The sequence below is a fragment of the Pyxicephalus adspersus genome, chromosome 1 (genome assembly GCF_032062135.1).
Source record: "Pyxicephalus adspersus chromosome 1, UCB_Pads_2.0, whole genome shotgun sequence".
Classification (NCBI taxonomy): Eukaryota; Metazoa; Chordata; class Amphibia; order Anura; family Pyxicephalidae; genus Pyxicephalus; species Pyxicephalus adspersus.
In genome coordinates, this window is record NC_092858.1 from 27,007,791 (window position 1) to 27,029,399 (window position 21,609).

The 21,609-nt window shown below is 37.1% G+C and overlaps 1 protein-coding gene and 1 long non-coding RNA gene across 2 annotated transcripts in view; one reads left to right on the plus strand and one right to left on the minus strand.

The window, feature by feature from the left end:
* MTUS2 (microtubule associated scaffold protein 2) overlaps positions 1-21,609 on the minus strand; it is a 273,935-nt gene that overhangs the window by 79,505 nt on the left and 172,821 nt on the right. The gene's annotated exons all lie outside the window — the stretch shown is intronic.
* Positions 20,022-21,015, plus strand: LOC140326182 (uncharacterized). The gene is made up of 2 exons (XR_011919797.1): positions 20,022-20,130; positions 20,781-21,015. It is a non-coding gene; the product is annotated as an uncharacterized lncRNA (long non-coding RNA).

Sequence of the window (21,609 nt, forward strand, 5' to 3'; positions counted from 1 at the left end):
TGGTCATTTACAGATAGTATAGAAGAGGCAAATATTTTAACCATTTTGGGTCTCATACCAGTATATTCCATATAAGGAATATTCAGGGTTAACAGTGCTATAATAAGAGATTGAACATAAATAAAAGAAAAAAAAACTTTCAATGTTTTCTTAAAGTGTGTTACAGGTCACACCTGATCTACATATTAATGAAATAGCAAATACAATGAAACAATACATTGATTGTATTAACTCAATTACATTTGTGTCCTTTTACAAAGGAGCAGCTGCATTTTAACAGACACCCTTGCTGTGTAATACAAAGCAATTTTCAGCTGCCATTTTGACAGCTAGTGGTTTCACAGGGGGAGAAGAGCTGAGGATTAGAGAGGTCTCCTAAAAACTCTGTTGAGTTTTTTTTAGGTGTTATCCTTACATTACAAATATTAACGTTTTTAGTGGTGTTCTGGCTCATAAAAGCTACATAAATCAGCCACACCAGACCAGTTCTCATTACAAAAAAAACAAACTAGTCAATGGTTGTATATAGGTTTTATGAAAAGGATTTTCTTTAAAAAAAAGTGTCAGTACACTTGGGATAGTGTTCAAAGACACAAAAATATCAAAAACACTAAGAAAAACAAAACACACCCACCTTCCAGAATAAATGTATCTAATAAATAAAGAAGTATACAAAAAATCTTGATTTAAATTGAATTATTAACTAATTAATGAATTGTTGAATTAACCTGCAAATCCCTTATGGCCTTATGCTCTCAGGTAAAATGCTAGCCACCAGCCACTGTGGGAAATCACTTCTATAGAATTTTTACAGGATTTTTATGGAAAATATATATGGTATATGTCATAAAAATCCTTTTTATGTGAGTGATTTCACTCTCACTTCAGTGATTTTGTATTATAATTTTGAGCTTGGCATCTATTAGTATGCATTATCTGAACTACCACTGATACATAGGTGAGATAAATATATTATTGATGTATGATCTTGTATTTAGAGAGGGACAGTGTCATCAGAGATATACAGAAAGCAGTGATGTTACCCCTACTATCATTATTGCTTTATTAGTATGACCAGCAGCATAGTAGAAAAGGTCCATCTGAATAGAGTAAAACTTGCAGAGATGGGGTGGGAATAATCAGGTTTTCATGTTGATGCAGGAACGAGTACTTCTAATCACTGTAAGCATTCTCTATCACACTCAGACACTTGGTCTGATTTATTTAAGCACTCCAAGACTGGAGAATTAGTTTGTAATTTAGGCTTGTGCACAGCGAGCAATTGGCTCACTTTAAAGATCTCTAAGACTGGGGAATATAAACTATCATTCAACAAACCTGAAATGGATTGAAAACAATTGCTTTCTAATAGCAAATTATTTTTAACAAATTTATTCCAGGTTTGCTAAATCACCCAGGTTCTCTCATAAAAGTCTACCTTCTGCAGTCTTGGAGAACTGAAGTGGGCCAATTACTCGCTGTGTAGAAGCCTAAATTCCCAACTGATTATGTTAGACAGAAGGCGTATCAGTTCTGTACAGAATATATGCATTGTCAGCCTGTGTGGGCTGATTTGTAAAACTTGACCTTCAATTTTCAGGCACTGTGCCAGTTCAAATACAGAATCATCAAAGTCACTGAAATGCCTATTATGTCAATTAAATGTTAGTACTGCTTTGCTAAGACACCCTAACATAGAAGGCCACATTTATAAAAGTCCTCCCACACCATGGACGCACCTTGTATTTGTGATTTCAGCTTCTGCTTTGAAATAGAGACATAAATTATTTTCTGAATACAAAGAAAACATTGGAAAAAAAATAAAATAAAAAAAGGAGAACACAAATTAAATCCCTTAAAACTGCTGACCAGGATATTTATACCTAGACATATGCAAAATAATTCAAGCATGGCTGAAATGGGACCTACTGCATTGCAACCAGAAGTCAAAGTGTTCCCCTTTTCCTTTTTCTGCATACCACAGCCAAATAAGTCAATCAAAGATGTGGGTGAATGTCTTTTTTGTTTTGTCATTTTTTTCATGGTTGTTCAGTCTCTTCCCCATGCCTCTCTTGAGGGGAATGACTGATAATTGAAAAAAAAATGTTACATCCTACTTTGAGTTCATTTACAGGTTAATGGCTTCTTACTGGTAACAACTGATGGGATATGGACTCTTTTCAATAATAGGCTGCTAATTGCTGTCAATACTAACAATGGCATCTGCATGGAAGCAGAAAATCATTGGAAATATTACCTTGTGAGAAGCAATAAAAGGAAACAAGAACAGAATTGCTTATTATTTTCTCACAAAGTTGAAAAGTGCTTTTAAGCTGGTTCCATGATCATTTAAGGAAAACATTGCATTAGACCACTAGAAGTAAATGGCTCCTTGGACTTTTTTAATTTACCAACAGTGCCAGACCAGGAAGCCTCTGGAAAACCAATGAGCAGTAAAGGAGTGTCCATACTTCTATTCCTACTTACTTCTAATTCTTCTGGGTGAAAAATCAATCCGGTTTACACAGGGTAACTGGCAACCACTCTATAAAAGCCTGTCTTAAACCTAGCTAGCTCTAGTAAGAATTGCTTAGGGGTAAGTGCTTATTAGTAAATAAATGAGAGTGCACTTTTATCTATTCGAGATGGGGTGAAAACATTTGCCCCTAGGGTTAGCAAAGGTTGGGCAAGCAGCTGCTGCTAGGGATAGCTAGGTTAAAAGTGTGGTAGAAATGTGGTGTTTGCATATTTTTTTTCACTGTTTGTTTTATTACCTTTAAAAAGATGTAAAATGTTAAGGCTAAGAAGGGGAACAATTTCACGATAGTGAAAAAGTGCCTATGCAAAATACAAAATCACTAAAACATTTTGCCAAATAGGCAACATTTTGTAGAACAGAACAAATTTTAGCCAAAATTTCACATAAAATGAAAACTAACAGTTTTGCACATCCCTTGAGAAAGCATAATGAGAACTATTATAAAACCTGTCTACTTATTCTGGGAAAATAGGAAATTGATATTTAAAAATAGGAGTTCATGAGAAATTGCGTCCCGAAAACATTCTTCCTGAATACAGAGGAGGCAGAAAATATACATTCAACTTAGATTTGGACTATTTTTTCACTCCCTCCCCAGTTTTACTCTAGGTGCTGCAAATGACCAGAGGGGCTGATTACTTGCAGATTATTATCAGCTTGAAACTGAGGAAACATAGCTTGGGGCTGCAATCTCCACCAGTTTAGCACTCACCAACAAAGTGATAAAGGTCTTATTATGTGGATAATGAGGGCAGATCTGAGTTCAAGACAAAGTGCAAGCAAAACAATAATAAGATAGGTAATAATATAGTTCTCAAACCTTTTGTCATTTTCCAAAGACATTTCTTGAATATGTTTTGTGCTTGAAGTGTCATATTGGCCTCTTATTGTGCTACTGAAAAATACTTTTTTTCATATAGAATACTTAAAAAGAAATGGATGTGCCAATTACCATATATACACTGCAGAAGTATCTTCCTGATGCATGTGTTTTAAACTGCAGTGATTTATTTACCTTCAGTAATTGTTTCATGAAAGTTACATTTATTGTTTCATAAATGTAACTCTATCATTACAAATGTAAACATCATACTCCTATTTTGAGTTTGAGCTATATATTAAATTGAATGACTAATTGTGCTCATCCAGATTGACAGGATTACAAATGCTCAAGCATCCCCAGCATTGTGGAAAAGACTACTCAACATAAATCAAAAAGCAACTTTTTTTTTCCTCAGAGAAAATGGTATTTTGGGGCATTTCTAAGCAATTTGGCTTAAAACATCTCTTTGGATTTCTTCTTCACTCCTTTTTCTTTACCAGTTCAACTTAAATATATTCAAGTTCAGCTTACAAGATAAAAAGTGCATACCCAGTTGTTTGCCTCTTAGTCCACTTAACATTATCCAAAGTTGTATTTGCTGCAAAAGGTCTGCCTATAGCTCCACATAATCATTCCTTTAACATTAATAAGGATTGCAATATGTGCTGAGAAGCCCTTTTTTGCACTGTCTATACTGGTAATACTGTCCTATCAGGTGCCCATTATATATGAATCCTTTGGAAAGTATCGGGCAATTCATAACTCTGGATCTGGCTTGGTTCCCTCAACATCCTCCAATTCCTGGAATCTAGATAAGTTTGTTGTGTGGTGATTACGTTCTGCAACAATCCTGAAGAGAATACACCGCCTGAATAAAAAAAAGTCACACACTGGCAATATTTAGTTGGACAGCCCTTAGTTTGGGTTCTAGCATGCACTATCCATGATAGTTTCAATAAGCTTATGTAATGAAAAAATCATTTATTTCCATCTGCATTACATTTCGCCAAGTTCTCATATTAGCAACGGGAGAGTTGTACTGATATGTAAAGACTTCTCCAGGACATCACAGAAATTCTCAGTGGGGTTAAAGTCTTGAACTCCATAGTGGCCAATCCAAGTTTGAAAATGATGTATCATGCTCTGTGAACCCCTCCTTTACACTTTGCATCGTGATATTGATTCTTGACATTATTATGTTGAATTGGTTGTACAACCAGGGTAAAAAAATCCATTAATGCAAAACCTAGTCATTTAGCATATTTAGGTAGTCAGTTGACCTTATTTTTTGGGCACACGATTTTGTTAAACCTAAACCTAACCAGTTAAAGCAACACCAGACCATATGCCCATATTGGCCAGGCAGTGTAGATTCACATATATTTATCTGGCCAAGTGTTGCTATTATTGCTATTTCTGAAATATAAGTATAGTACAGCTTTCGTAAGGATGGATATAACTTATCTCAATATTCCTGCTAACCTAGTTTATCAAAATGCCAAACAAACTTCTGAAAAAATGAACAGCAACATAAGTGAAAAGAAATGAACAATCTGTATGCCTGCTACAATCTAAAACAAAGTAATACTTATACAGATAAATGAATGGAATTATAAGTCTTTAGTTTAAATGAAAAAGAGAAATCTGATTTTTGGAAATTTGCAGCAGCTGTGGGTTAGTTTATAGCAAGAAGAAATATTTATACAGCTTAGACAATGGAGGTAATGAACCTATATTTGGACTTTTTTCCCCAATCAAAATCTGGAAAAAAAAGTTTTCTTGCATCAAGCTAGTTTTGGGATAACATGCAATGCTTAGATGGAAAAAAATACTATATAACAGGATAAATTTTCTGACATCCACTGCCCTTTTACTAACACACAATGTAAAGGATGTATATAAGAAAGACAAAGAATATGCCATGTAATCTTTCTTCAGCTGCCAATACAATCATAGACAATGTCTATGCTGCCTGTCACATTTCCTATTTTAAGACTCCTTTACTAATCTAGCTAGTACAGTTTCTAAGTGAAAAATTTAAAATTAACCTATTCCTAAAATAATCTGGTTTTAATGAAGTTGCATAGGCTTCTCCCTAATCATTCCAGTTTGCACTCATTGGTTACCCTTCAACACATGGGCTTCAATGTTGCCAATTTTTGTTTTTATTTATTTCTTCCCTTTTTTCTCTTTTTTTTTCCAAGGCAGGCACAATTCTATGGCTCTGTTTAGAATTAGACGCACTACCCACCCAAATTTTTAGAATGGATAGTAGCTTTTCAGGAAGATTTGATATGAATAGCTTGTACACATCTAATACTATTTTTGCTTCTATCTATATTCATAGAACCTTTGTATTGTATAAAACGTTTGCTGTTAACATATAATGCTGCAACAATTCTTTATGCTGTGGAAGCTAATTAGACAAAAAGGCTAAAGGCAGGTGGGTAGTGGTCATCCGCTAGGCATCCAGGAGTGTTAAGCTGTGTTTTTGACAAGGGTTTGCAGAAGAGGTTGGAAGCTAATGTAAGCGGTTAGAATGGCAGACCACCCTGAGACACTGCTTGAACTGTCTGAAAGAATGCACCTCAAAAGCACTGCCTACAAACACCTGCAAAAAAATATTAGTATACAACCACTCCCATTTATTTTAATAATAAGCTGGGTTTTGGGCTGGGTAAGGACTTGGTTGACTTGTGCTAAAAAGCAGAGGTGCCCAAAAAAACACCTTCTGGATATAGGCTAACAGTATTTTGTTTTTGTTTGGACCACCAGTGTTTTTTGGGTGTTTTTATTTTTGTCCCTACAACATAAACGCCCTGTTACTTGGACCTACATCTAATCAGGTACCATAATTTTTGGAAGAAGATGTGACCAGAGGTGCCAGTTACATTTCATCTCCAGAGTAAACCTTATAGCATAATGAAAATTATTCTATAGGAATGTGTCCTGGATTGTAGATGTTAACCCCAACTAGATGACACTCACGTTACAGTGCTTAACACTATATTATAAATAGCTGGCACTTATAAAAAAAATAGTTAGCTGTCATTTTTCTTTCTTTCTTTGTTGCATTTTCGCGTTGCCCATTTCAGGCAGCTCTTTCCTGTCTACATGCATACATGTAGGGCAGGGGTGAGCAAACTTTTTTGGCTACTAGGCTATTTTAGGAAGTCAAGAAGGCACACTAGTCCAATCTCTGTCTTCCGCTGATAGCTCCGCCACCCACCAGGAACGCCCCTGAAGGGAGATCTCTCTCCCTTGCAATGCATACAGAGGAGAGGGAACACCCCTCTCCCTTTGCATTGCGGAGGAGAGGGAATGTCTCCTTACCCCGGCGGCGAAAGTGTTAACGTCGGCTGTGGTAAATAGTGAAGGGAGGCATAACAAGGAGGCTCAAGAGCCGTGGGTTGCCGACCCCTGCTGGCTGGGATTAGGCCTGGATCAACCAGGGGGGCGTTAGGCCGGAACGGACCACTGGCTAGGCCATATCTGGCCTAAAGGCCGGAGTTTGCTGACCCCTGATGTAGGGGATGGCATTTTTCAAGGCAGGTTTCCTGCTGGCGGTAATAGGGAAATTTGTGTTGAAATAGCCAGTTGCAGTCTCCAAGAGTTGCCTGTGAGGTAGGGTGCTAATGCAGGGGCACAAAAGGTTAACAGGGACACTTTATAAAAAAATGCCTCTGAAGAAGGACCATTGTGGCAAGATCATCACATAATAATTTATGAAAATACTTCATGCTTTTGAAACTTTCCTGTTGCCCTGCTTATGATTTGTGAAATGTATGAAGTGGCTGGAGATGTGAAAGCTGCTTATGAGTAGAGGACATTTGCTGAGATGTATGGGTTAGTGCCATGTAACAGTATGTCATTCTCCAGAGGATTAGCACCCTAATGAAGGAGGATGTGACTAATGTGATTTGTGATTTCTCAGTCATTCAGAGAAACTTTCAGCCAAATTCAACTAAAGTTCAAAAACTAGAGTCACATATCTCTGAACGGTAAGTATAGCTTTCCTTCCAGATTTATTTAGCATATACACAGACTGAAGCTTAATCAGAGGCAGTGGTTAGCATTTTTTTCTAATCTACAACCAGGCTTTCTAGTCCCATTGGCAGTTCACAAAGCATTAGCAGTCTGTCAAACCTATTTAAACACCTAGCATTCTGTAACTGAATTCGACTTTGTATGCTGCAAACAATTCCAAACTACATTTCCTGGTCAATTTATTAGGTATACCTGTTCAGCTGCTTGTTAACAAAAATATCTGATCAACCAATCACATGGCAACAACCTAATGCATTTAAGCATGAAAGCATTGTCAAGATGACCTGCTGAAGTTAGAACTGGGCATTAGAAAGGGAGTGGTCTGAATATATCCAAAACTGCTGATCTGCTGGGATTTTCATGCACAGCCATCTCCAGGGTTTACAAAAAAATGTTCATAAAAGAGAAAACGTCCTATGGCAGTTCTCTGGGCAAATATGCCTTTTGATACCAGGAGAAGGAGAATCACCAGACTGGTTAAAGCTAATAGAAAGGCAACATTAAATCAAATAACCACTCATTAAAACTGAGGTATGGGGAAAAGCATCTCTGAATTGCACAGCAGATGGACACTTGAAAGAGATGGACTATATATCTATCTGACTATATGTTGGCCAGGGACAGGCCCCTGAGGCCAGAATTTGCACCGGCTCGCCAAAAGTGGATAAGAGAAGATTCAAAAAATGTTGTCTGGTTTGATAATGTTGCAGCAAAAATTCAGATTTAAGATTGTAGGGTTAGAATTTGGCCTCAACAATATGAAATAATAGGTACATACTGCTTTGTTTAAGCTGGTTCTGCTGTGATTGTCTGGGTGACATTTTCTTGGCATAATTTGGGGTCCCTAGTACTAAATGAACATTGTATAAATACCACAGTGTACCTTATAATTACTGTTGGAGCCATGCTCAGGATAACATTCCATTTGTCACAAAGCTCAAATCATCTCAAACTGGTTTGAACATGTCAATGAGTTCACTGTATTTAAATGGCCTCCACAGTCACCAGATCCCAATCCAATACAGCACCATTGGGATGTGATGGAAAGAAATATTCACATAATGGATGTGCAGCTGAAAAATCTGTACCAACATCCCTGAGAAATGTTTCCAGAATCTTCCAGAAGGCAAAAGGGGGTCACAGTACTAGCAAGGGGATCCTAATAAAAAAGACCAGTGAGTATATATCGCTACATTAAAAAAAAAGCCCGAAGAAATTTTAAGGTATAGGAAATATTGTGGGGCATAGGACTTAGCTGACTGCGTAAAACACAATGTGCATACATAACTATCCCAATTTGGAATGGTACCCTTTACTTCTGGTCTTGTTAAACTCAAAGTAAAAAAAAAAACCCACTCAAAATCCAAACTCTGCTAATTGTTGTACACTGATCCTGATGGCTGAGGATATTGAATACTTCCAGATATGTTGAATAACTGTCTCTCCTGCTCCATGTTGTGGTAACTCCAGCCAGAAGCTGGATATGTAATGAAAAATTTTTAGGAAATTCATTTTCTATTAGCTTTTCTATCAAATATAATTAATTAGAAATACAATTTAATTTATGTGTATATATGATGAAATTAATATTGTTATTTAGCTTGTATTTTAGTTCACAATGCCTTATTCTAAAGTCGTATATGCTGTGTATATATATGGATATATATCGCTTATATTTCGCTTTCCTTTGTCGACCTCCCACCCAAGTTAACATGCTAATGAAGTTAAATAAATAAAAAATATTTTTTATTAATCCTATTTTAAACAAAGGTTCTAGGTTTATGACCCATTCAGCATGGTTTTCGAATGTAGTGCTTGTGTTAATATGTTTATTTCTGCAACATGGTGCACTGTGTGTAACGTGCCATTTATTAATATTGGCTCCCAATGCATGACCAGGGTAATTCAGATACAGTCATAGCTGCTGCTCTTGACCAAATGTTACCACCCCCCTTTTGTGTTTAAATAAAACATGACTCCAGTTGTTGGTAAAATTGGCCATAGCAGCCCCTTTATTTAACATAACACATTCTTGGCAATCAGAGGCCCCCTTTAAAAGTTCAATACAACAATAAAATTATTTTATTTGTTAAAACAGTGGGCAAACACACCCCCCCCCCCTTTTTAGTCCAATAAACACCCAAAACTCCAACCTCTTTCATGAAGAAACTCCGCTCCACTTTCCGGCCCCCAGCCGTCCGTACACCGTCTCGGGGACAATTAGCGGGTTCCAAACTACACAATTTTTGCCCCCACAACAACCGAGTGTTCTGCAGGGCAACCCCCAACCGAAGTACCCGTACCTCTACGGGTCCCAACCCCCCCTGGAACATTCCCCCTTTTAACAATCTGAACTTTTTTAGACTTCTAACACACCCTGCCTCTGCCAGCTGCTATGACAAAAAACCTCCCTCCCGTAACTAACAAAGGGGCGGGCGGGTGGGAGGCTTATTGCTCTTCTCCAAACTGCTGTCTCCCCCTCCCTCACCCCCCTTTTTATCTCATTTCTTCAACCAATCCCATCCCTTAATTTTCCCGCACTTTTCTCCTATTTTTTTTTTTTTTTAACTGACACCTGCCTCTATGCCTTCCCTTCCCCCCTGTCATGAGGCCCTCCGCCTATTCTGCTTCAGGCCTACTTTACTTTAAAGGACTTCTGTAACACATACTGTGCATTATACCACACTACCATGCATTGTGGTGCATTGCATCAGAAAAATGATACTTTGGCCCATTCTGTTGCATTGGCAGCCCATACTCTTAAATGTTACATGCATGATTTAATGCAACACACCAGAACGGACACGTCTGAATGGACCATTAGTGTAAAATCATTTTGAAAGTGCATACCACGCTTGTTCTTGACAGCTACGTTTATTGCACATGTTCTCTTCAATTAAAGTTTTTTTCTGAAGACTTCATAATTCTTCTTCTCCACACCACCATTCCAGGAATTTTTCCTGCCACTAACCACCATCAAGCAATGGTGGTAACCTTTACACCTACTGAGTCTGGTTGTACTATTGACCACCAGTAAGGAAGGTAAGATTACATTTTTTTATCTAACAATATCTGTTTTTGTACCTAATAAGTTTGGTGCCCTGCAGAAATAGCACATATTCAATAAAAGTATAGTTCCACTTTTTCTCGTTTTCTCTTTTTTATTTCTTTCTTATTAATATTTTGAATGTTGAGAATAATTTAGATGATAGCAGATTAATAGCTTATCAAACTGATTCATGTACTTCAAAATATTCAACTATGTTCATGTTTGGAGTATGTTTTTACAATTTCCATAAAGATGAAAACAGTGGTCTGCTAATTAACTGTAAGAACAGTCTGAGGATGGCACATAAAAACAGTAGTTTTTTCTGCACAAATTTTACTGCATGAAGTAGTGTAAAGGATTAAAGACAGAAAATAAGTTTGTGTTAATAAAACATAAAATATATGAATTTATACCGCATTATTTTTACGTAATTAAACACACAGTTCAATTAAGCAGCATAACTAAAAGTTCTTTAGGAATAAAAAATTAAACTGATAAAAAGGCTGAATTCTTTAGTTTATGTGTAAGTGTCAGAACGTTGGTGATTTATTAAACATCAAGATGTAAAATTCTTATTTTTGTTCTTAAATTTTAATTGGATAGGGATGGTTTTGCCCATTGCTAAATTTATATAACTTTTAGCTACTCGAACAGTATCTATCACTGAGAGATGATGTAAACTGCCATTGCTGACCTGGTTCTGAAAAATACAGCTTGTTTGGTTGGCGTTCTAATTCTCTGTCTTTAATACCTTTTGAATCACTGAGCCATAATGTGCATACAGCTCAGGTGTTCAGCTAATTGTCACACAACTTGTCACAGTTATCTGTAAGCTTGTTTCCCGTGTGTGACTAAAACGCCGCCTCACTTTTTCGGGAATGGACACGCGTGCCCACTCTTCTTTTGCAAAAAATTCTTTGGTGGTCTGGAGCGCTGGCCGGTCTGCCCCCCAGCGGGGTCAGAAGGACCCTGCTGGGGAAGGGGCGTACCTGGCAGAGCCGCAGACCATGTCTCCTGTATGGAATTGCAGCCTCAGGGCGGTGGGTGGGTTGTTTCTCTGAACACAACCTTCCCACGCTCAGACCTGCGATGGGAGAGTTGGCAGGTTCTGGTATCATGACGTAACTCTGGGGGAAGTTTCTTAACCTTTGCGTGACATATAGGCAGGGGTGTAGTGGGGCAGGCATGTTTACATAACAATGATGCGTGCTCGCCATGGATAGTACCGTGCCCCCTCTTTTTTTTTTTTTACGACTACATCTCTGTGCACAATCAATTTATTTTTTTGCAATCTAAACACAAAAATAACAATGAAAAAAATTATTTTTTCCTATTTTCATTATGGTAAACCTTATTTTTAGTTCAGTGTTACTGTAGATAAAAAAATGTATCTTAGTCTATACTTTGACCCATTTTTAAAGATACTCAAAGTAAGATTCAGGTACAAAGCATTGCACAGTTAATTAGGATGAGAATAAGGACTATTCTTAAATTTGGCACTTTTTTACATATGGATCTAATAAATAATGAACAATTATAATGAACAAAAGCTTTTTTTCTTTGTTGCAATCACATAAAAGTACAAAGTGAAAGCACATTACAGGACATATTCATCCACAAAGAATTAACACATTGGGTGCTATTTAAAAAAGCAGTGTATATGATATTGACAAAACATTCCCTGGTGGACAATCAGTCACTGCTATTAAAAACACAAGGACATGGAAGATTCTCCACCAAAGAATGTTTGGTGAATGTCAGATTCACTCCTTTAAAAACAGGATGATTTTTATGCAGCAGACTTTTAGCACATCCGCCCATGTTACTTAATATTTTTAAAGTGCATTCATTTACCTTAATTCACACACTTTGCTAAATATCACTACGTCCCACCACTACATATCTCCCATCCTATTGTGTGTAAATTCCCCCACCTACTAGATTGTAAGCTTTTCGGGGCAGAGTCCTCCCCTCCTGTATCACTGTCAGTATTAGTCTTTCATTTGCAACCCCTATTTAATGTACAGCGCTGCATAATATGTTGGCGCTATATAAACCCTGTTTATTATTATTAATAATAATAATAATAATAATAATAAATATCATATAAGGCTTTAACATGGTAAAGTTATTGTACATGTTAGTGTATTCATTTTATTTAGATTTTTATTGAATTTTCTCTGAAATAATTCCTTGTTTTGTAGATTAGACACTGGCTGATATGGGGTGACAGTGTTCTGTCCACGTTTTTCAGTTGTTCAGTCAGGTGTAAATTGTAAAAGAGTTGTTCAGGGATCATGAGACACTATTTTAACACATGGATTGGTCACCACAGAGTACAGACACAAACCCAAACCCTTGAGAATCTTTGGGATGTTGCTGGAGAAAACTTTCCGTAGTGCCGTAATCTATGTCCTCCTTGCCCATGACAAACAGCTTTCATGCCAATTTATAATAGTCGATTCTACCTATGCCTATACCATACTTTGGGCTTGTATAATTCTTTAATACTGGTGCAAGGTCAGCTTAGAAGTTCCAGCAACAATAAATGCACCTTCACCTATTTACATAAACAGGCTCCCTATTTTTCATTTTATACTATGTGCACCAATATAACAATGTGCTCTGTGAAGCCTGAAGTCACAATCCCAGCAAAAACATATAAATTACCTTGTTGTGTCAGTAAAGGGGCTGCAGAGTTCCTGACCATGGGGCCCTGCAATTTTCCAGTGACAGCACTGTGTTGGTCTGTCATGTCTCTGGAGATACAATTCGATTTATTCTCATTAATAAAACTCGCACGTTTAATATTCTACCAGTAAATTGGAGCCGAACAAAAGGCAGGGCAAGGTAAGTTTAATGGATTCCTAAAATATTTATAAAATCTTATCAATCTGCCACAAATTTATATTTATAAGCAATCATAATAGTAGGTATCTCCATTCAATGGCATGCATATTCACAATACAGGTGTAGCAATGATCCGCACCAAAGCACACATCACAGCCAAATTATACTACAATCATATTCGATGATTATCTGCTCCACTAAAAAGCAGGCCTGAAGCAAGGAAATTAGCGAAGGGCCTCATGACAAGGGGAGTAGGGAAGGCTGAGCGGTCGGGGTTAAAAGTTCAAAAAAAAAAAGAGAGAAAATTGTGGGAAAATTAAAGGTGGATAAGGTGGGGGGGAGGGAGAAGGCTAAGAGTTAAAAGAGGGGCCCGAGGGGTGGGGGGCAGCATTTTAAAATTGGCAGTGACTGAGCGCACCCACCCTCCCTCCCTAAGGTTAAGTAAGGGGGAAGTTATTGTCATAGCAGCCGGCGGGGCATGTTTTTGTTTTGGGTCCATGAAAGTTAGAGGGGGGGGGTAATGGAAAATATAGGGGAGATGGGGACACAAAAAGGTTGGGGTTTCGGTACAGTAAGGTTGGCCTTGCATGACACTTGGTTGTTGTGGAGGCGAAGTTGAGGAGGGAGATCCGCTAACTGTCCCCGAGGCGGCGTATGTGCGGCTGGGGGCCTGGCGGTGGATCGGAAACGGCAAGATGATGAAGGAGGATTGGTGACTTTCATGGACCTATATGAAGAGTTGTTCCACTTTTATCTGATGTTTAAAAGGAAGGGCTTGTTGGGCCTATAAAATTGTATATTGTTAAAAATGGAACATGGTGTTAATAAAAGGGGCTGCTGTGGCCAATTTTTTCCAACACAAAAGTGTAAGTGTCCTCATTGGTTAAGGGGGTATTGTTGGGTGGAGGAATTGATTGGTCGGGCAGCGAGGGCTTCTTATACTGTACCCCGGTCATGTTCTAACAGAGGAACTTTACCCTTTACAAATGGCACAGAACTCCACATCACAAGAAAAATACATTTTTCATGCATAACATTTCTTTTAAAGCAAAACCACATAAACTTGATCAGTTTAACCTGTCAGTTATATTTATGTCCTGCTGGTCCTGAGGTTTTCATAGTCCTGCCAGACTGTATAGCCAGTCTGGTGACCTAACTGTGTAATCCTGCAGTTGAGCAACAAAGTTTTACTGCTTTCCTAATGCTTCTTGTCTTTAAGTGGAGGGTTGATGAGCAATAGGTCATTCTGCATGTTCCTTGTATGTATTTAGTCTCAATGAAAGCTATGTATTTAGGAAAATTGAAAAAAAGTATTAGGATTACATTAACATGTTAAAAACAATAGTCTGAGGTTAACATATAATTGTAAGAGCCTGCATCTGGTGGGGTGTTGGTGTTCTTGTGGTATTACAACCTGCATTCTTTGTGTTATGCCTTCTGGAAGGGCAACAAGCCTTGGTTTGGGCCCTGTGCACCCGTTCCTAATGCTTAGATGGGTCACACATGTAACCTAAAAACGGTATTATTAAAATGTCCCTCTCTCATATTTAAATATACTTGAAATAACAGTGTGGCCTGTTATGTGTTGTATACAAGTTTAAAAACAAAACTTTTTTAAGGAGTAATGAACACCATAGCCAAGTAACCTATATTCTCTGTAATATTATAAAAAGATTAGCACTATTGTTAGTGATAAAAACATTGAAATAAAATAAGCAGTTTATCTTCTTAGCATGTGATAAGCTTCCAATGACACGTGACACAATTATGAAGCTTTATTGTTTAGGAGAGGGCTTTTGGATGACTTTGCCTTTGTTAAATTACATCTGCTTGAGACATGGAGATGGGGTGGACTGGCAGATGTTTGATGAGCAGTTTAAGCATTAGGCAGCTACTCCCTGATCTTTTTCAAAGGGAATTTCATAAACGTGGTTTTGAAATGATAATTGATTCAGACAGCCTTCAAATCTCTCCTGGCCTTGGATAAATAAAACAACATTGAATTCTGGATTTGGCAGGTAAGAAATTGATATAAAATGAACAACTGAAGGATTAATGTAGTGTAAAAAAGATTCAAGACTGTAATAAACTCCAAAGTTTATCATATTACTAAGTAATATACCCCAATGACATTAAATGCAAGTGTAAAACCAAGCAATTTATTGATTAAAGTGGCACTGTACCATTGGGGCAATTATACCTATAGTGATGTGAACACTATATGTAATTATAGTATGACTATATGTAATAGAAATATTCAATTTTTAACATGTTTAAACAGAAAAGCATTAGATCCTTATTTATATAGTGTCTATAGATAAAGGTTATGTATTTATAAAAATTAAACTTGAATAAAAAAAGGAACATTTGGCCTTTCAATCATTTAATAAAATATCAATGATTGTAATAGTACATTGAAACAAAGTAAGTACACCCTTGAGCTCATTAGCCTCATATGCCAGCAGTTCCCCCATTAGCATACAATTATTTCACACTGACTTGTTAAAAGATTAGACCATTCCCCCCTGCAAAACCCTAAAGTTACAATATTTTTGTGTTTTTGTCTTTAAACTGCTTATTTCCAGTCCCCTAAAATGTTTTACTGGGATTCTTTTTAGGGTTTTAATTAAACCAGTCCATTGCTGTCTGCTATTTTTTGCAAGCAATTAATTGCTGAATTTACTGGTGTGCTTGTCATCATTGTGCTGAAAGATCAATTTTATTTGAAATCTTTTTTGAATTTATAACTGCACATTGATTACTCTGAATCAGCAAATCAAAACCAAAATATACCATTTCCATCATGCAATAACGTTGGTATGGGTTCAGACAACTTGCTACTATAGCTGACCACTAAACAAATAAACATAAACCAAAAAAAACATGTCCGCTGCTTTGCATCATCCAATCAATAGGTAGGACTTCTCCAGCGCTAAAGATATTTCTCTCTCTCTCGCCACATGCTGCCAGACGTGCTTTAAAAGGAACCCACTCATCCCCATTCATGTTTCATAATATCTATTCTATAAATCTATTATATATGTTTATTATTGTACAACTGCTAACATGATCTGTTGCTTGGGGATAAAAAAAAAGTTATATTGTTCATACCACACTTAGGCTATGAGCCTAGAAGGCTCTGTGTTTCAAAATTAAATGACTATGACTGCTTGCTTTATTTAAAAATTGCAAAATTAAAAATGTAGATGTAATATGTTTGCACCAAGGCTCTGCATTAGAAAAGACCAAGAAAAACTGTCATACATGGTCCCATCTTTTCAGATTCATTCATTGTATTATTCTCTCAAATGTCTTCCCTGAGAACTTCGTCAGCTGCCTCTGTCAAAAGGCTGAAAAATAATCTTTTGTTAACCAGGAAAAAGTCACAGACACTCATCTGTGTGGTGACATGAAATTGTTATATATTTTTACCAACCTAATTTTTTATAGCCCTAAAGGCAAGGATGCAGGATATTAAATTCACTTCAGCTACTTTCTTTAATTAAACTGTGCCAGGGTATATATACACATATATATATATTGTATTTATCTATCTATATATATATATATTTACACATACACGATACCATCTTTTATTCCAAGTGACTACCTTTTAAATCTAATTATAAGATAATGAGTCTGATTTATTAGAGCTCTTCAAGATTGGAGAAGATAGGCTATCATTGGAGAGTACCTGTGTGACCCTGAAAATGATTTATTCAAACTCATTTGCTAATAGTAATCAAACGTACAGTGTTATGTCAGTCATCCACCTTTTCACCTCTCAGCAGGCTTTCACATCAGGGAAAGCCAGACAGAGAAAACCTTGAGAGTCAGGCATCTCACATGGCCTACACACGACTTAGACACATTAATTAGGTCTAGGTAACAGGTAGGATCTGGACCTAGGGATGGAGGCTTTATCGCACGAAAACTCCAAGGTCCAGAACTGATCTGGGAAAACAAGATCTGGGATTGTTTTCATTATTCCAAATATAAATTCTGCAGCCCCTTACTACATCTATGTGAGAAACCTAGGTGACCTGTATATATCATCCACAATCCTGACATCCAGTACCCTACAATTTATATATATTTATAGCACATTGTCTTGCAGTCACCTTTTACTTCACAAATTAAAAAAAAAAAAAACTAAAGCTGTTGCACAAAATAAATTAATAAATACAATGAGCTTTTATCTCATCAATATAGTTCCCAAGAGGAAAACAGAGGACCTGTACTGTCCTTTCAATGATCCATGTCCTGAGACACCACTGTGATACTGGTATCTGCTGCACGATTTCAACACGTCTGAATGTGTAAATACCAGGTACCAATGGTACACACATTGGTTTCTCCTGCTAGTTTATTCCTGAATTACCTAACAGGCTAATGATGAGAACAACCCATCTATTAGTGAAAAATACTTGCAGCTGGGAGCAGCATTTTAAGACATGGGCCATTGGAGAGTTTGATACAGGGCCACTTCTTTTTACAAGTAAGGCATATTTTTTTGACCTTGTAGTGACAACAAGGAGCCATCACAATAAACCCTTAATAAATGCATGATATACTACTTGGAATGTAAGAATCTACAAAGATATGAATAACTAACACACGGATGAAAAAGGTGCAAAGGATAGCAAATCTGGTCACATTAAAGTGTCAAGCAAAAATGTTAATCTTCTCATAAAAAGTTTTTAATTTGTAAACTAATTTAAAACTGTAAATGTTTGAACTCATAAAATGTCATTTATTGTCGACTGTGGCTCTCGGTGTTAAGCTAACATTTACACACATGGATGTACTATTTAAGCCCACAGCCTTTTGGCTCAGTCACATCAGACAATTAGAGTCAAATGAATAGACTGTTCCATATCAATAATAAAATGACAAACTGCTTTTGCAAAGGTCAAACCATGGAAGAGACAATGTCAGGCTCAGTGGATGCTAATTAAATTATTACATGCAGTACCATGACTTCCAAAAGTTCATGTTCTCTGAGCATTTTCAATCCAGGGAATGATTAAAGCTTACAGTATTTGCTAGTCTTAACTCTTCCTATAACATTTGAACAACATGTTGTATGGCTGTAATAACTACATAACCTGTGATCATTTTTATAAACAATTAGAATATTCTAGTCTTTCCAATGTTCTTCTGTCTGGCCATACTTATAAAACCCAAAATGAACAAACTGATTATCATTGCTGGTAGGGTCAAGTTCTGACACAGAAATTTAGAAAATGTTCAGAATTAAACCTTTGACCATCTCCTGGTTGTTGTTCAGCACTGCAATTCGGGTCTTTGCAGTGTACACTAGACCTAATCAATGAAGCTTAGGTTGACTACTGGACATTAAACCTGTGTTTGGTCAAATTGTTTCTCTTTTCAAGCTTTCAATTAGGATCTTCCTGACATTTGTCTATACATGTCTTAGATCAGGGGTTGGCAAACGTTTTGGACTACTAGGCCTTTTCAGGGGGTCAAGAAGGCACACTAGGCCAAGTGTTCAAGGAAAGGTTTTTTTCCAACCATAACTGCAAGCGAGCAGCCTCAGTCTTCCACCCATCTGCGGTGTAGTCTCTGTACATGTGCGCTTGCTTGGAATCGAAATGCTCCTTGAGATTTGACAGCTTGAAAGTGCTGTTGGTGTCATTGCACATCAAACACAGGGCTTTGTTGGGGAGTTGGACAAAGAATAGTTCGTCAGTCCATTCGGGGTTGAAGACGCGGCGTTCGAGGTCAACCTTCCCGGGACTGGTAACTGCGCATTGCTTCTGCTCTTTAGGCATAGTAATTGGGGTTTCTGTGCCAGAACTCCATAATATCGCAGAACCTCGCAATACTACGTCAATTCAATTAGACCAGGTCCAACAATAAATAACTAGGGGGGCTTTAGGCTGGACTGGAATACTGGCTAGGCTGTATCTGGCCTAAAGGCCGAAGTTTGCCTACCCCTGTCTTAGATTATTCCTTCTGTTTGTGTTACTGTGTTATTGTTTAATATTATCTTTGACTATATATGATTTGGGATCGGTTTAACTAAATCTCACCACTAGTTTGGGAATTCTTCCATTGTCTGCTGTTTGCTCTGACCATTTTGTCTGTCAACCTACATCTATCTATCATCTAGCAGTTGTGCGACTTTGTATCTGCAGAAAACACCTCAACAAAAATATTAAAGATTGGAATTAATAGCTACGGCTAATAGCTATCAAAATAAATGACATTAAGAAGGAACATTAAAGATGTTGATTCTTGAAGTGTGTGAATGTAGCAGTCCTAATGTCACTGCCTTTTTACATGTTTTGAGGTTAATGCTGGGCTTTATTAAAATTACTGATGAGCTGCATGATTGGATGTGTAATGCGGATACATATGGTTTGCAAGACCTGATGGTAACAGTACTATGGAGGCATGGTTTGACCAAAAGAGGAAATATTCTGGTATGTAAGGCTTGTATATTGTGGATCTGGTACCTTTGACCCAATGCACACTCTGGTTGTGGAATTACTTTGTGTTTTGATTCTCACATGGGCTGCCAGAGGACATATTCTGGATTTCACATTATCCATATGCTCAACTTCTGGCATGATCATCTAAACAATGCCCTGACTGGCATTTTGCTTTATTAGCCCCTGGCACTACTGACAACCTTTGCCTTTGGATTTACAAATGACATGTTCTAACACTGACAATGCATGTTAAGAGGCATAGTATGACACAGTCACCACTGATAAGGTGAACAATTAGCCGATTTTTTTCTATGACACTGGAATAACTGACAAGCTGCACATTGTGCAATGACACCATTGGCAGGTAAGACTTTCTGATTCTAGCAGTATTAGGCAATCTGATTTTTAACATATTGACAAGCAAAATATCATGGTTATATATCACTGACAGGTTGTACAATTATTACTAGCTTCCTCTTCTAATTCAGATATTTACACAGACCACATACAATCAGATTTTGTTTCAACTTGATCTGTAATACATTTTACCAACAACCATGAACACATACCTATACAATATGCATTTGTTGGTATATTTTCACGACCTGACAAGCACTGGTGAATAGAATGGGGTCATTGAACCCTTTGGGGCAAGCTTTCAATACGCATGGGTGTTACTAAAGAATGGATAAATACAGATAGGATATTTAGTGCTGTCAATTCCATGCCCAGTATTAGGCACATCATAGCCACACTCAATGTTATTTTATTGTTAAAGGATTTTTTTTAGTATGACAGCTTCTAGTAGCACTCAGTAACTTATTAGACTAAGGCTGGATGTACGCAGGTCATTTTTGCTAGAGCAATTACCACACAGGATCGTCCTACAATTAATCAGTAGTAACTGCTAAACATACAGAAGAATAGAATGTAGAAGTGCTTAATCACTAATAGTGGAGCAGTAACTAAAATTTGTGCATGTGATCACTACTAATTGCTTTTGCTTGTTTTCAGGTGTAATCACAGACAAGTTTATGTGCACCAAAATTGCTTGAATATGCCCAGCTTTAAATGAACTTTGACAAAAATGGACAGCCAATAGGAATGAAATTGTTGTTTAAAGAGATTGCATAGTGAAAATAAAAAAAAATAATTTCTCAAACGTTACCTTCTGGAAACCAGAAACACACTTAAATATAACTATTTTCTAGACTTTGCATGTTAATAAAGATCTATAAGTGAAAGTAAACTTGTGGCAATATATTTTTTATTGTACTTGCAATGAATAGGTACTATTTCAAGGTGCCCACATTACACATCCGTTAACTGTATAGCTTCGCTTTATTCATGAGCACAAAAGTGCAAGTATGTGTGTGCAAAGAATAGGGCAAGAACCAGTAAACATGAAGCCAGCTAGGTTATAGGTGTCTTCTATTTATAATACTGAAAACTAAAAACCCTAGTGACAACTAATAGGGGATGTTTCAAAGCAGTTAGGGTTACTTTTGTGTATCCACTGTTGCTGCATTGTATGTAGGAACAAGAGAAAAGGAGAGGGGAGCAAAAAGAATAGCTGTGTGCAACTTGTGGAGACAACCAGAACTTGCAGAGAGGTAGACTAGGGTGTTTAGACAGGATATTGAATATATTGTTCTATATTTTCCCTAGACAAAATGAATAAATCCTGGCAAGGGGAGGGTTAATTTAACAAATGTGAGCTGAAATGTATGCAGGAGACCTATGCAGAAGAAAATGTAGGGTAGTTGGGCACAGAAAAAAATCTACAAATTTCAGTAGCAGCAAAAAGCAACATCTGACTTGCACTCAGTTACCCTCATTCAAA